Here is a 12,965-nt window from a genome sequence, read left to right on the forward strand (position 1 = left end):
TGCCGCTGGCGACCCTGTATGCTTGACCATACGGGTCGGCGTTGCCAGATTCCGCCGCTCGCATGTGGTACGCGTCCTGCTCCGCCACCATCAGTTGCCGGTATCTGCGCCGCTCTGCAAGGAATTCCTCTCGTACTTGCGCTAATCGCACACTCGCTGCATTCTTCTTCCGCTCTGCCTGCCATTTCCTGCGCAATTTGGCTACTAACCTCCTCTGCCTGTCCAGTCCCGGCGACCACCACTCGTACCCGTAGAACTCACGGCTTGCCTTAACACCAAGACACTCGTGCGATGTTCGCACAACGATCTCAGTGAAGGCGCTTGCTAGTGCCGATGCTGGTCTGTAGGACGGTAGGTAGCCCATGCGGGCACCCACCGTCGCGCGAAATCGAGGCCAGTCCACCCCACTTACCCGAAACCTCGGCGGCTCCCCTACCATCGGCTCAGCGCACTCTTCGACTCGTGAGCGCAGTGGTGTCAGTGTATACGTGATGAGGCGGTGGTCGCTCGACGACACGCCCACATGCACCCGCCAGTCATTTATGTGAGCGCTTCTAGTGGAGAGGGTAACGTCAATGTTAGACTCACCGTTTGGACCGCTGTATGTGAAGGGTTGGCCTTCCTTGTTGTTCACGATGATGTCACGGGACCCAATCATTTCCTCCATTGATTTGCGGCGATGCTCCGCTTCGGCGCCCCTCCCCACTAGATGCCGTCGTGGGCTATGCCATAGCGGCGAGTGGGCATTGACGTCTGCCCCGACAAAGATCCGTCGACCTTCTTCTGCTGCTTGCAGGCTATCCATGACTCTCTCCAGGTGGCAAAGGTGTCCGTCTATGGGGTGTGAGTACTGGAAGTATGCGGAGACAACCGCACACTCCCAGTTACCCACCCGCACAGCGGCGACTGCGCAGTGCTCGTTGGACAAGTGCGGCAAGGCCGCCACACTAAACCGCCGCGATGACACGTATATGGCCGCCATGGCCGAGCTCCCGCTTTGTATTAAGGCCAGCTCTGGCTGCGCCTGGGAGTATTGTTCTTGTACAAGAACAACATCCAGGCGCTGCTCTCTGGCAATGGCCGGCAATTCCTGAGTGGCAAGTCTTGAGCCGTTTAAGTTGAGTTGCCCGATCCTGAGCTCAGCCATAATTTGTGCTTGCGACGGCCCTTTCCTCGGCGTAGCGGCGCGCTGGACATGCTCTTGACGCCGTAGTGTGAGTGGCGGCGTCCGTGCGGCCAAACTTGTGGCAAGTCGCGCACTGGGCTGTAGGCGCCTGGCATTCTGCTTTCTGGTGCCCAGTGGCACCGCACTTGCCGCAGGTCGCCGCTGTGGCCCGGCAGTATTTTTCCGGGTGGCCGTATTGCTGACACTTGTTGCAGCATGTCACCTGGACGTGGTCCAGGGCTTCCACCGACTGCTACCCGATATACAGGTGGCCTTTGTTGACCAGTACATCACGCAAGGCGGGCGAGCACTCTATGACGACGGTGGTGGATCCAGCTCTGCGCCCTCGGCGCTTATACACTTTCCCCTCCTTAGCGACCCTCTCGAGCGACCATTCTGAAGAGGCCCGCAGATTCTGATCGTATAGGGCCGCGAGGACGTCGTTTTCTGCTGGATCCCCGTCGAGGTCTCTCAGGCAGACTCTAGGCGACCTCCTTGTAGGTTCCGTGACACGCAGCGTGGGTGGGACTGCGTTCCGCAGCCTTTCGGCCGCCAAAGGTGAGGTGGTCTGGACGACCACCCCTGCGTTTCCCACCTTGCGGACCCTTGCCACCTGGACGTTTATTTCCGCTGGCTTAATAGACCTCTTAAGCTCAGCCTTGGTTTCTTCCGCGGTCTTGATCTTTCCAGTCTGGTCTCCAGCCGGGTAAAATGCCAGGACAGGTCCACCCTGTCGGATGGGGACCGGTTCAGTCTTCCTGCCCAATCGTAGGGCCGAGGAATAGGAGACTGGTGCTGTCAGGGGAGCGTCTGCAGCGGGAGCCCCTGGTTTAACCTTATGTTGAGCCTCCTTTAATTGTGCCTCTCTCAGTTTGGCCTGCAGCAGCTGTGTCTCCATTTCGCTCAAGCGCAGGGTGAGCGCAGCGACCACCGCGAGGATTTCCTGGGCGCTGCTAGCAATCGTGTTTGTTGCCTCCTTGTTTAACCTTGAGGTATGGCCCGTAACAGCGGCCATCACCTGCTCCAGCTGACTGTGCACCCGGTCAAGCAGCTCCGCCTTGCTGGCCGAAGCCAGCGATTTAGAAGGGGCGTCATCATCGTCCGTCTCAGGCTCCGTAGTTTCTGGGTCCGGTCGTTCCCTGGGGTGACCCACATGCAGGCCCGCAAGGGGTGGCGCATGGGTCCGCGGCGACGCAGGCGCTGCAGCAGGAAGTGGTGGCGTCACGGTACGAGCCGGGCGACACAAACGAACAGCGTCCAGTGCCCGCCCTCGCTCTTCCGGAGAAGTCAAGGGGCGCTTGACGCCAGTCTTCCGCGCTGGTAATGGGGCATGGTGGGCACGCGGGCTCTTCTTCTTCTGGTGAGCAGCCGGGGTGAAGAAGTCTGACCCACTATCGTCTTCGCTTCGCGCCGATGCAAAACCCGAAGGAGGGGTCCGGGCCAGCGATGTCCGTGGCGCAAAGGGAGAGGCGGCCTGAGCCGCCTCTTCAGGGTCCATGATGGAGAACTCTAAGTGCGGGGCAGAGTTCGTGTATTGATCTTGCAAAAATCAGAAGTCCAGGTACACGTAACCGAACACGTGAAGACTGTGTGCAGTACGCGTAACGGTCCTATCCACTCTAGGACCCGACCGACTCAAGTCGGTCCGACCTACAGCAGTCTGTGCCCCACCGAGTGACAACTGACAGCTGTCGAGTGGCAGGTGTCAGCTATCAAAGTCAATGTGACAACGTCACTTGCCAAGCGCCGCAGCTTGACAGCTGTCGAGTGGCAGCCGTCAACTGTCAACGCGTCAATGTCACTTGCCTCGTGTACTTCCTAACCTACAAAACCACGTGCTCGCATGTGCGAAACACGTGGTGGCCTATTCTAACCTAAATCTAACCTACTCTAGTACACGGGAATGCCCTAAAAGAAACCTAATTAAAACAGCACAAATAAACACAAGTAAATAAAAGAGTAAACGTCTTTCCACAGTCTAAGAACGTGTGTGTAATTATTCTAAACTAACCTAACTTAACTAATGGAGTCCTGTCTCGTAATCCCTGCGCTCCCGAGGGATGAACGTCCAACCAGGGGGTAGGCGGCGTAATCACAGGCACACTAAGCACTTTCACTTTCACGTAATATTAAAATATCCGAGGAAATGAATTTTAAGAGATCAAAAATTCGCGGAGCTCGCGCAAACACGTCCGTTCGCCGCGAGGGACAGCGGGCATCTCCTAGACAAAAAAAGAAGTAGATAGGGACAACCCACCACCTCCCATGGCCCCACCGACTTCGCAGTCATTCGGGCCGAATCAGTGGGAGGGCGGGCCCGGTACTTGCTCTTCGCGTGTTCCCGGGCCGCCTTCTTGACTCCCTACAAATTCTTTACTCTTCGTCCTTGTCCCTTATTTCGCTTTCTCCCCCTTCTGGGGCAGCTACATCACCACCTAGGAGATACCCCTCGTCCCCCGTGGACCCGTCACTGGCACCAATGCGCTCCGAGTCACGCCGCCTCTTATGCCACCGGTGCGCGAACTCCCGCAGCCGATGAAAGTTCGCCTCCGAGGAAACGAGGTCCATGTAGTAGACAGGCCCCGCCTCCGCGCGCTCGATTCCGCCTAGCATCTCGAGCCGTAAGTCCTCGTAGAGAGGACATTCCCACAGAACGTGGTGTCTGTCCTCATCCCCATAGCCGCAATCGCACACGGGACTCTCACACAACGTCATTCCGTGCAGACGCGCCCGGAAACAACCGTGCCCGATGAGGATCTGTGAGGTCTCGTAGTCCGGTTCGACCCAGGAAGCCCTGAGTCTGCCGGCCACGTCCGGGAAAAAGCACCGCAACTCGCCACCCCAGACCTCCGAGGACCACCGTTCCTGCCACATCCCGTTCACTTCTGCCCCGATTTCTCGCCTTCGCCTGCTCCACTCCCGTTTGGGCACGGACTGGCGCGCCTTATCGAGCCTAGCAGCACGGATCACCTCCAGATCGGCAGGCAGCACCCCCGCGAGCACCGCCAGAGCGGCGGAGCTCGCAGAACGGTACGCCTTTGTCAGCAGGACGAGAGAGGACCTCTGCTTCCTGATGAGCGTCGTCCGCACGACGTGCAGCTCTGCCCTTTCCGCCCAACACGCAGCGGCGTATGTCACCGTGGCCACAAAGGTTCCGTGGTAAAGGATGCGCAGCGCAGGATACCGGATGCCCCAGGAAGACGTCGAGACTCTCGACATCTTGCCGAAGCATCGCGCCGCGCGCTCCCCGATCGACAACGCATGCCGCGCGAAGGAGAGACTTGAGTCGATCGTGACGCCCAGCACGACGGCCTCCGACACGGCCCTGATGGAGTTACCCCCCAGCTTGATGACCGGGGGCCGCTTCCCCAGCTTGCCCTTGAACGTCATAGTTTGCGACTTGTTAGGAGCGAAACTGAGCCGGTTACGACGGCCCCAGTCCTCAATCTGCCGGATAGACTCGGACGCTGCGGACTCTATCGCTCTGCGAGTATCCGCCGCGATCAGCACCGTGACGTCGTCCGCGTACGCGATGACCTTGACCCCCCCCGGTAGCGGCAACCGAAGCAAGTCATCCAGAAGGACATTCCACAATGTAGGACCCAGCACTGATCCCTGCGGGCACCCCATAGTGGAGGTTTTCCACTGCACCTGGCTTCCGACGAACAAACCGACACGCCGGTTCGCAAAGTAGCTGGCCAGCATGCCGTATACATTCGGCGGACAGCCTCCCCTTTTAGATTTGAGCAGGATCATGGGCCACCAGGCGTTGTCAAAGGCGCCCGAGATATCCAGGAAAATGGCCTGTACGTAATTCGACTCAGTAGATTTTGCAGCGCTGAGAACCGCTTGCAGCGCCGTGACGGTCGACTTACCCGGAGAGAATCCGTGCTGGAAGTCCGAGATCCCACTGGTGATCTGTGGCGCGCAAATGAGCATGACTCGTTCTAAAATCTTCCCGAACACTGGGAGGAGCGTAATCGGACGGTAGGCCTTCGGGTCAGTGAGAGGCTTATCATTACCCTTCGGGATGACGATAAGCCTGCCATCCTTCCACACATCAGGGAAAACCCCCTCTTCCACACAGGCGGCGAACACCCTGTGGAACTCCACGGATGCCGCCCACCACACTTGCTTAACGATTCGCGCTGTGATCCCGTCGATCCCGGGCGCGGTATTCGGCAGTGATTTTATGATTCCCCACAGACCATCGGCGGACGGCGGCGAAGCAGGTGTTCCAGAGGGAATGAGCGCTGCCGCAATCCGGACTTGCCTGTGATACTCTGAATCTGAAGACAAGTTGTCGTCAGGACACAGAGCGTAAAGCAGGCTGTCCGCGGCCTCAGCAACCCCCCCCGGAAATCCCTCAGCGTATCGGACCCCATTGACGACGTTTGATGGCGGACGGAACCTGCCGCTGGCGACCCTGTATGCTTGACCATACGGGTCGGCGTTGCCAGATTCCGCCGCTCGCATGTGGTACGCGTCCTGCTCCGCCACCATCAGTTGCCGGTATCTGCGCCGCTCTGCAAGGAATTCCTCTCGTACTTGCGCTAATCGCACACTCGCTGCATTCTTCTTCCGCTCTGCCTGCCATTTCCTGCGCAATTTGGCTACTAACCTCCTCTGCCTGTCCAGTCCCGGCGACCACCACTCGTACCCGTAGAACTCACGGCTTGCCTTAACACCAAGACACTCGTGCGATGTTCGCACAACGATCTCAGTGAAGGCGCTTGCTAGTGCCGATGCTGGTCTGTGGGACGGTAGGTAGCCCATGCGGGCACCCACCGTCGCGCGAAATCGAGGCCAGTCCACCCCACTTACCCGAAACCTCGGCGGCTCCCCTACCATCGGCTCAGCGCACTCTTCGACTCGTGAGCGCAGTGGTGTCAGTGTATACGTGATGAGGCGGTGGTCGCTCGACGACACGCCCACATGCACCCGCCAGTCATTTATGTGAGCACTTCTAGTGGAGAGGGTAACGTCAATGTTAGACTCACCGTTTGGACCGCTGTATGTGAAGGGTTGGCCTTCCTTGTTGTTCACTATGATGTCACGGGACCCAATCATCTCCTCCATTGACTTGCGGCGATGCTCAGCTTCGGCGCCCCTCCCCACCAGATGTCGTCGTGGGCTATGCCATAGCGGCGAGTGGGCATTGACGTCTGCCCCGACAAAGATCCGTCGACCTTCTTCTGCTGCTTGCAGGCTATCCATGACTCTCTCCAGGTGGCAAAGGTGTCCGTCTATGGGATGTGAGTACTGGAAGTATGCGGAGACAACCGCACACTCCCAGTTACCCACCCGCACAGCGGCGACTGCGCAGTGCTCGTTGGACAAGTGCGGCAAGGCCGCCACACTAAACCGCCGCGATGACACGTATATGGCCGCCATGGCCGAGCTCCCGCTTTGTATTAAGGCCAGCTCTGGCTGCGCCTGGGAGTATTGTTCTTGTACAAGAACAACATCCAGGCGCTGCTCTCTGGCAATGGCCGGCAATTCCTGAGTGGCAAGTCTTGAGCCGTTTAGGTTGAGTTGCCCGATCCTGAGCTCAGCCATAATTTGTGCTTGCGACGGCCCTTTCCTCGGCGTAGCGGCGCGCTGGACATGCTCTTGACGCCGTAGTGTGAGTGGCAGCGTCCGTGCGGCCAAACTTGTGGCAAGTCGCGCACTGGGCTGTAGGCGCCTGGCATTCTGCTTTCTGGTGCCCAGTGGCACCGCACTTGCCGCAGGTCGCCGCTGTGGCCCGGCAGTATTTTTCCGGGTGGCCGTATTGCTGACATTTGTTGCAGCATGTCACCTGGACGTGGTCCAGGGCTTCCACCGACTGCCACCCGATATACAGGTGGCCTTTGTTGACCAGTACATCACGCAAGGCGGGCGAGCACTCTATGACGACGGTGGTGGATCCAGCTCTGCGCCCTCGGCGCTTATACACTTTCCCCTCCTTAGCGACCCTCTCGAGCGACCATTCTGAAGAGGCCCGCAGATTCTGATCGTATAGGGCCGCGAGGACGTCGTTTTCTGCTGGATCCCCGTCGAGGTCTCTCAGGCAGACTCTAGGCGACCTCCTTGTAGGTTCCGTGACACGCAGCGTGGGTGGGACTGCGTTCCGCAGCCTTTCGGCCGCCAAAGGTGAGGTGGTCTGGACGACCACCCCTGCGTTTCCCACCTTGCGGACCCTTGCCACCTGGACGTTTATTTCCGCTGGCTTAATAGACCTCTTAAGCTCAGCCTTGGTTTCTTCCGCGGTCTTAATCTTTCCCGTCTGGTCTCCAGCCGGGTAAAATGCCAGGACAGGTCCACCCTGTCGGATGGGGACCGGTTCAGTCTTCCTGCCCAGTCGTAGGGCCGAGGAATAGGAGACTGGTGCTGTCAGGGGAGCGTCTGCAGCGGGAGCCCCTGGTTTAACCTTATGTTGAGCCTCCTTTAATTGTGCCTCTCTCAGTTTGGCCTGCAGCAGCTGTGTCTCCATTTCGCTCAAGCGCAGGGTGAGCGCAGCGACCACCGCGAGGATTTCCTGGGCGCTGCTAGCAATCGTATTTGTTGCCTCCTTGTTTAACCTTGAGGTATGGCCCGTAACAGCGGCCATCACCTGCTCCAGCTGACTGTGCACCCGGTCAAGCAGCTCCGCCTTGCTGGCCGAAGCCAGCGATTTAGAAGGGGCGTCATCATCGTCCGTCTCAGGCTCCGTAGTTTCTGGGTCCGGTCGTTCCCTGGGGTGACCCACATGCAGGCCCGCAAGGGGTGGCGCATGGGTCCGCGGCGACGCAGGCGCTGCAGCAGGAAGTGGTGGCGTCACGGTACGAGCCGGGCGACACAAACGAACAGCGTCCAGTGCCCGCCCTCGCTCTTCCGGAGAAGTCAAGGGGCGCTTGACGCCAGTCTTCCGCGCTGGTAATGGGGCATGGTGGGCACGCGGGCTCTTCTTCTTCTGGTGAGCAGCCGGGGTGAAGAAGTCTGACCCACTATCGTCTTCGCTTCGCGCCGATGCAAAACCCGAAGGAGGGGTCCGGGCCAGCGATGTCCGTGGCGCAAAGGGAGAGGCGGCCTGAGCCGCCTCTTCGGGGTTCATGATGGAGAACTCCAAGTCCGGGGCAGAGTTCGTGTATTGATCTTGCAAAAATCAACAAAGTCCAGGTACACGTAACCTATCCGCTCTAGGACCCGACCGACTCAAGTCGGTACGACCTACAGCAGTCTGTGCCCCACCGAGTGACAACTGACAGCTGTCGAGTGGCAGGTGTCAGCTATCAAAGTCAATGTGACAACGTCACTTGCCAAGCGCCGCAGCTTGACAGCTGTCGAGTGGCAGCCGTCAACTGTCAACGCGTCAATGTCACTTGCCTCGTGTACTTCCTAACCTACAAAACCACGTGCTCGCATGTGCGAAACACGTGGTGGCCTATTCTAACCTAAATCTAACCTACTCTAGTACACGGGAATGCCCTAAAAGAAACCTAATTAAAACAGCACAAATAAACACAAGTAAATAAAAGAGTAAACGTCTTTCCACAGTCTAAGAACGTGTGTGTAATTATTCTAAACTAACCTAACTTAACTAATGGAGTCCTGTCTCGTAATCCCTGCGCTCCCGAGGGATGAACGTCCAACCAGGGGGTAGGCGGCGTAATCACAGGCACACTAAGCACTTTCACTTTCACGTAATATTAAAATATCCGAGGAAATGAATTTTAAGAGATCAAAAATTCGCGGAGCTCGCGCAAACACGTCCGTTCGCCGCGAGGGACAGCGGGAATCTCCCGCGAGGGACAGCGGGAATCTCCCCGCGAGGGACAGCGGGAATCAAGTAGATAGGGACAGCGGGAATCTCGTTAATCCATTCATGCGCGTCACTAATTAGATGACGAGGCATTTGGCTACCTTAAGAGAGTCATAGTTACTCCCGCCGTTTACCCGCGCTTGCTTGAATCTCTTCACGTTGACATTCAGAGCACTGGGCAGAAATCACATTGCGTCAACACCCGCGAGGGCCATCGCAATGCTTTGTTTTAATTAGACAGTCGGATTCCCCTTGTCCGTGCCAGTTCTGAGCTGACCGTTGAACGGCGGTCGTACAGAACCGCGCCGGTCGCGCACGAGACGAAACCGACGCGGCCTTACGGCTAGGAAGATCCGCGGAAGGCCGGAACGCGGGTCCGGATTCCGCCCGAGCGCCCCGAGAGACGCACGAGCATCGACCAGGCCCGGCACCGGCCGCATCCGCTTCCCGTCCAAACCCGACACGCCCCGGTCCTCAGAGCCAATCCTTATTCCGAAGTTACGGATCCAATTTGCCGACTTCCCTTACCTACATTATTCTATCGACTAGAGGCTCTTCACCTTGGAGACCTGCTGCGGATATGGGTACGAACCGGCGCGACATCTCCACGTACATCCCTCACCTGAATTTTCAAGGTCCGCAGAGAGTATCCGGACACCGCCGCAAATGCGGTGCTCTTCGCGTTCCGAACCATATCTCCCTTCTATAGGATTCCATGGAACTCGAACGCTCAGGCAGAAAAGAAAACTCTTCCCGGACCCCTCGGCGGCGTCTTCAGGCCACTTTGGGTTACCCCGTCGAACGCTCGCTTTGAAACGAGGGAACGATTGTTGAAACGGTTCCGCTGCCGGGTTCCGGAATAGGAACCGGATTCCCTTTCGCTCAACGGGCGTTGTTTGTCACAAAAGAAAACACGCCGCATCGACATAAGATCTCTCCTTGAGCTTAGGATCGACTGACTCGCGAGCAACTACTGTTCACGCGAAACCCTTCTCCACGTCAGTCCTCCAGGGCCTTGCTGGAGTATTTGCTACTACCACCAAGATCTGCACCGACGGAGGCTCCAAGCGGGCTCACGCCCAGACCCTTCTGCGCTCTCCGCCGCGCACGTCCTACTCGTTACGGCATAATGACGCGCGTCCGAGGAGCGCGCGTCCCACTTGCCCGTAACGGTATTGTATAGGCAAAACGCTTCAGCGCCATCCATTTTCAGGGCTGGTTGCTTCGGCAGGTGAGTCGTTGCACACTCCTTAGCGGATTCCGACTTCCATGGCCACCGTCCTGCTGTCATGAGCGACCAACGCCTTTCATGGTGTCCCATGAGCGTTTTTTAGGCGCCTTAACACTACGTTTGGTTCATCCCACAGCGCCAGTTCTGCTTACCAAAATTGGCCCACTTGGCACCGTCATCAGATCTCCGGCTTCATCGTTCGAGTAAGCCGGAGCTCTCACCCATTTAAAGTTTGAGAATAGGTTGAGGTCGTTTCGGCCCCAATGCCTCTAATCATTCGCTTTACCGGATGGGACTGTCGCTGTCGACGCCAGCTATCCTGAGGGAAACTTCGGACGGAACCAGCTACTAGATGGTTCGATTAGTCTTTCGCCCCTATACCCAGTTCCGACGATCGATTTGCACGTCAGAATCGCTACGGTCCTCCATCAGGGTTTCCCCTGACTTCGACCTGACCAGGCATAGTTCACCATCTTTCGGGTCCCAGCATCTGTGCTCGGAGCGCGCCTGCATTCACGGATTGGAAACGAGACGCCTCGGGAGTGCGGGAGGCCGACCGGGACCGGCGCTCCATCCTCCCTACGTTCACTTTCGTTGCGCCTTTCAGTTTTGTGACAAAGACAACTCAATGACTCGCACACATGCTAGACTCCTTGGTCCGTGTTTCAAGACGGGTCCTGCGAGTGCCCGAAAATGACTCATCGCAGACTGAGACGCGCACGGTCCGAGACGTCACGGCTGCGACAGCAGCGGCGCCGCGTCGCGGTCCGCGCTCAGGCAGGACCGCGACCTTCAGTGTGTACGGCGCGAGCTTGCGTCGGGCCGGACGCGCGCGAGGCGCGTGCGCGGTTCACTTCTATACCGTCCGACAGCCGGCCGGCCACCGTCGCGGTCCAGCGGAGGGCGCGAGCCCGCCGCTGGGCGAATCGGACGGCGCTCAAGCCGACGTCGAACGGGTCGCGATGCATTACTGAGAGAGAAGTGCACGACGCCGACGGTACTGGACGGACGCGACCCGTGCCGCGCCGCGGCACCCGCGAGGGGGCACGCGCGCGACATCGAGGCGCGCGCCCGCGCGCCGTCGGATGTCGATGAATCTCTCCGTTCGTTCATTCGAGTTTCGCAGGTTTACCCCTGAACGGTTTCACGTACTCTTGAACTCTCTCTTCAAAGTTCTTTTCAACTTTCCCTCACGGTACTTGTTCGCTATCGGTCTCGCGGTAATATTTAGCCTTAGATGGAGTTTACCACCCACTTAGGGCTGCACTCTCAAGCAACCCGACTCTGAGGAGCGTCCCTCTCGCCGCCTCGCTCCGTCGCTACGGGCCTGGCACCCTCTACGGGAAAGCGGCCCCGTTCAAGACGAACTTTGACGGGAGCGGCGACGGCGAGATAGCGGAACCTCCCGAACACCACATCTCCCGCGACCGTTAAAGCCGCGCGATTCAGTGCTGGGCTGATTCGCGTTCGCTCGCCGCTACTGACGAAATCCTGGTTAGTTTCTTTTCCTCCGCTTACTAATATGCTTAAATTCGGCGGGTGATCCTCCCTGATCTGAGGCCAACGATAAAAGTGGAGGCAGACGCGATATCCGTCGGCTCGACGGCGCCGTTCGCGCACGCGAGCGCGCTCCCCCGCCGCGAGGCGAGAGGGGCGCGCCGCGAGAGCGCACGGCGCCGCCGCGCGAGTCCGGACGTCGAGTCCGCCTACGCGTGCGCGTCAGCGGCACGCACGTACACGTGCGCGCGTACGTCGCCACAGATTCACCGTAAACGGAAGGGTCGGTGGGACGAGCGCGCACGGACGCACGCACACGCACACACGTGTGATATTTTTGAGCGGACCTGCGGAGCGCGTGCGCCGCCGCCGATCGAGAGACACTCTCGTCGAACGGCGCACGCACGCACTGCACCGGACGCGCCACGTGTCGCACTGTGTGGACAGTGTGGTGTGTGTATTTATGCAGCCGGCCCTCAGACAGGAGTGGTCCTGGATGTTTCTCCACGGACCGAAATGTACGTTCGAAATGTCGATGTTCAAATGTGTCCTGCAGTTCACACTATGACGCGCAGTTAACTGCGTTCTTCATCGACCCGCGAGCCAAGTGATCCACCGTCCAGGGTAATGGTTTTCGTTTTCTCGTTTTTTGTTGTGCACATGCGTTGTCGTTTTGTTGGGTGGTACGAGTGAGCGAGTGAGTGAGTGAGTGAGTGAGTGAGTGAGTGAGTGAGTGAGTGAGTGAGGTTAGATCGGTGCGTCTCTGACAACACGAGCACGCGCAAACGCAAACATGTGCGTACGCGGTACGTTAATGATCCTTCCGCAGGTTCCCCTACGGAAACCTTGTTACGACTTTTACTTCCTCTAAATGATCAAGTTTGGTCAACTTCCCAGCAACGCCGACGGCCGTGAAGCCACCGCGAACCCTGATTCCCCGTTACCCGTGACAACCATGGTAGTCGCAGAAACTACCATCGAAAGTTGATAAGGCAGACATTTGAAAGATGCGTCGCCGGTACTGGACCGTGCGATCGGCAAAAGTTATCCAGATTCATCAAAATTAACGACTTCGGACGCGAGGCCCTCCGTCGATTGGTTTTGATCTAATAAAAGCACTCGTCCCATCACTGGTCAGAGTTCTGATTGCATGTATTAGCTCTAGAATTACCACAGTTATCCAAGTAACCGAGTAAGATCTAAGGAACCAAAACTGATATATTGAGCCATTCGCGGTATCGCCTTAATACGGCTTGCACTGAGACATGCATGGCTTAATCTTTGAGACA

At 58.0% G+C, this 12,965-nt stretch overlaps 1 non-coding gene and 1 pseudogene across 1 annotated transcript; both read right to left on the minus strand.

Moving 5' to 3' along the window:
* Window positions 1–8,619: 8,619 nt before the first annotated feature.
* Window positions 8,620–11,742, minus strand: LOC128199098 (large subunit ribosomal RNA; annotated as a pseudogene).
* A 404-nt stretch (window positions 11,743–12,146) lies between these two features.
* LOC128199135 (5.8S ribosomal RNA) lies at window positions 12,147–12,303 on the minus strand. The gene has a single exon (XR_008251813.1). It is a non-coding gene; the product is annotated as a 5.8S ribosomal RNA (ribosomal RNA).
* Window positions 12,304–12,965: the final 662 nt, after the last annotated feature.

Source organism: Bicyclus anynana, chromosome 18 (genome assembly GCF_947172395.1).
Source record: "Bicyclus anynana chromosome 18, ilBicAnyn1.1, whole genome shotgun sequence".
NCBI classification, from domain to species: domain Eukaryota; kingdom Metazoa; phylum Arthropoda; class Insecta; order Lepidoptera; family Nymphalidae; genus Bicyclus; species Bicyclus anynana.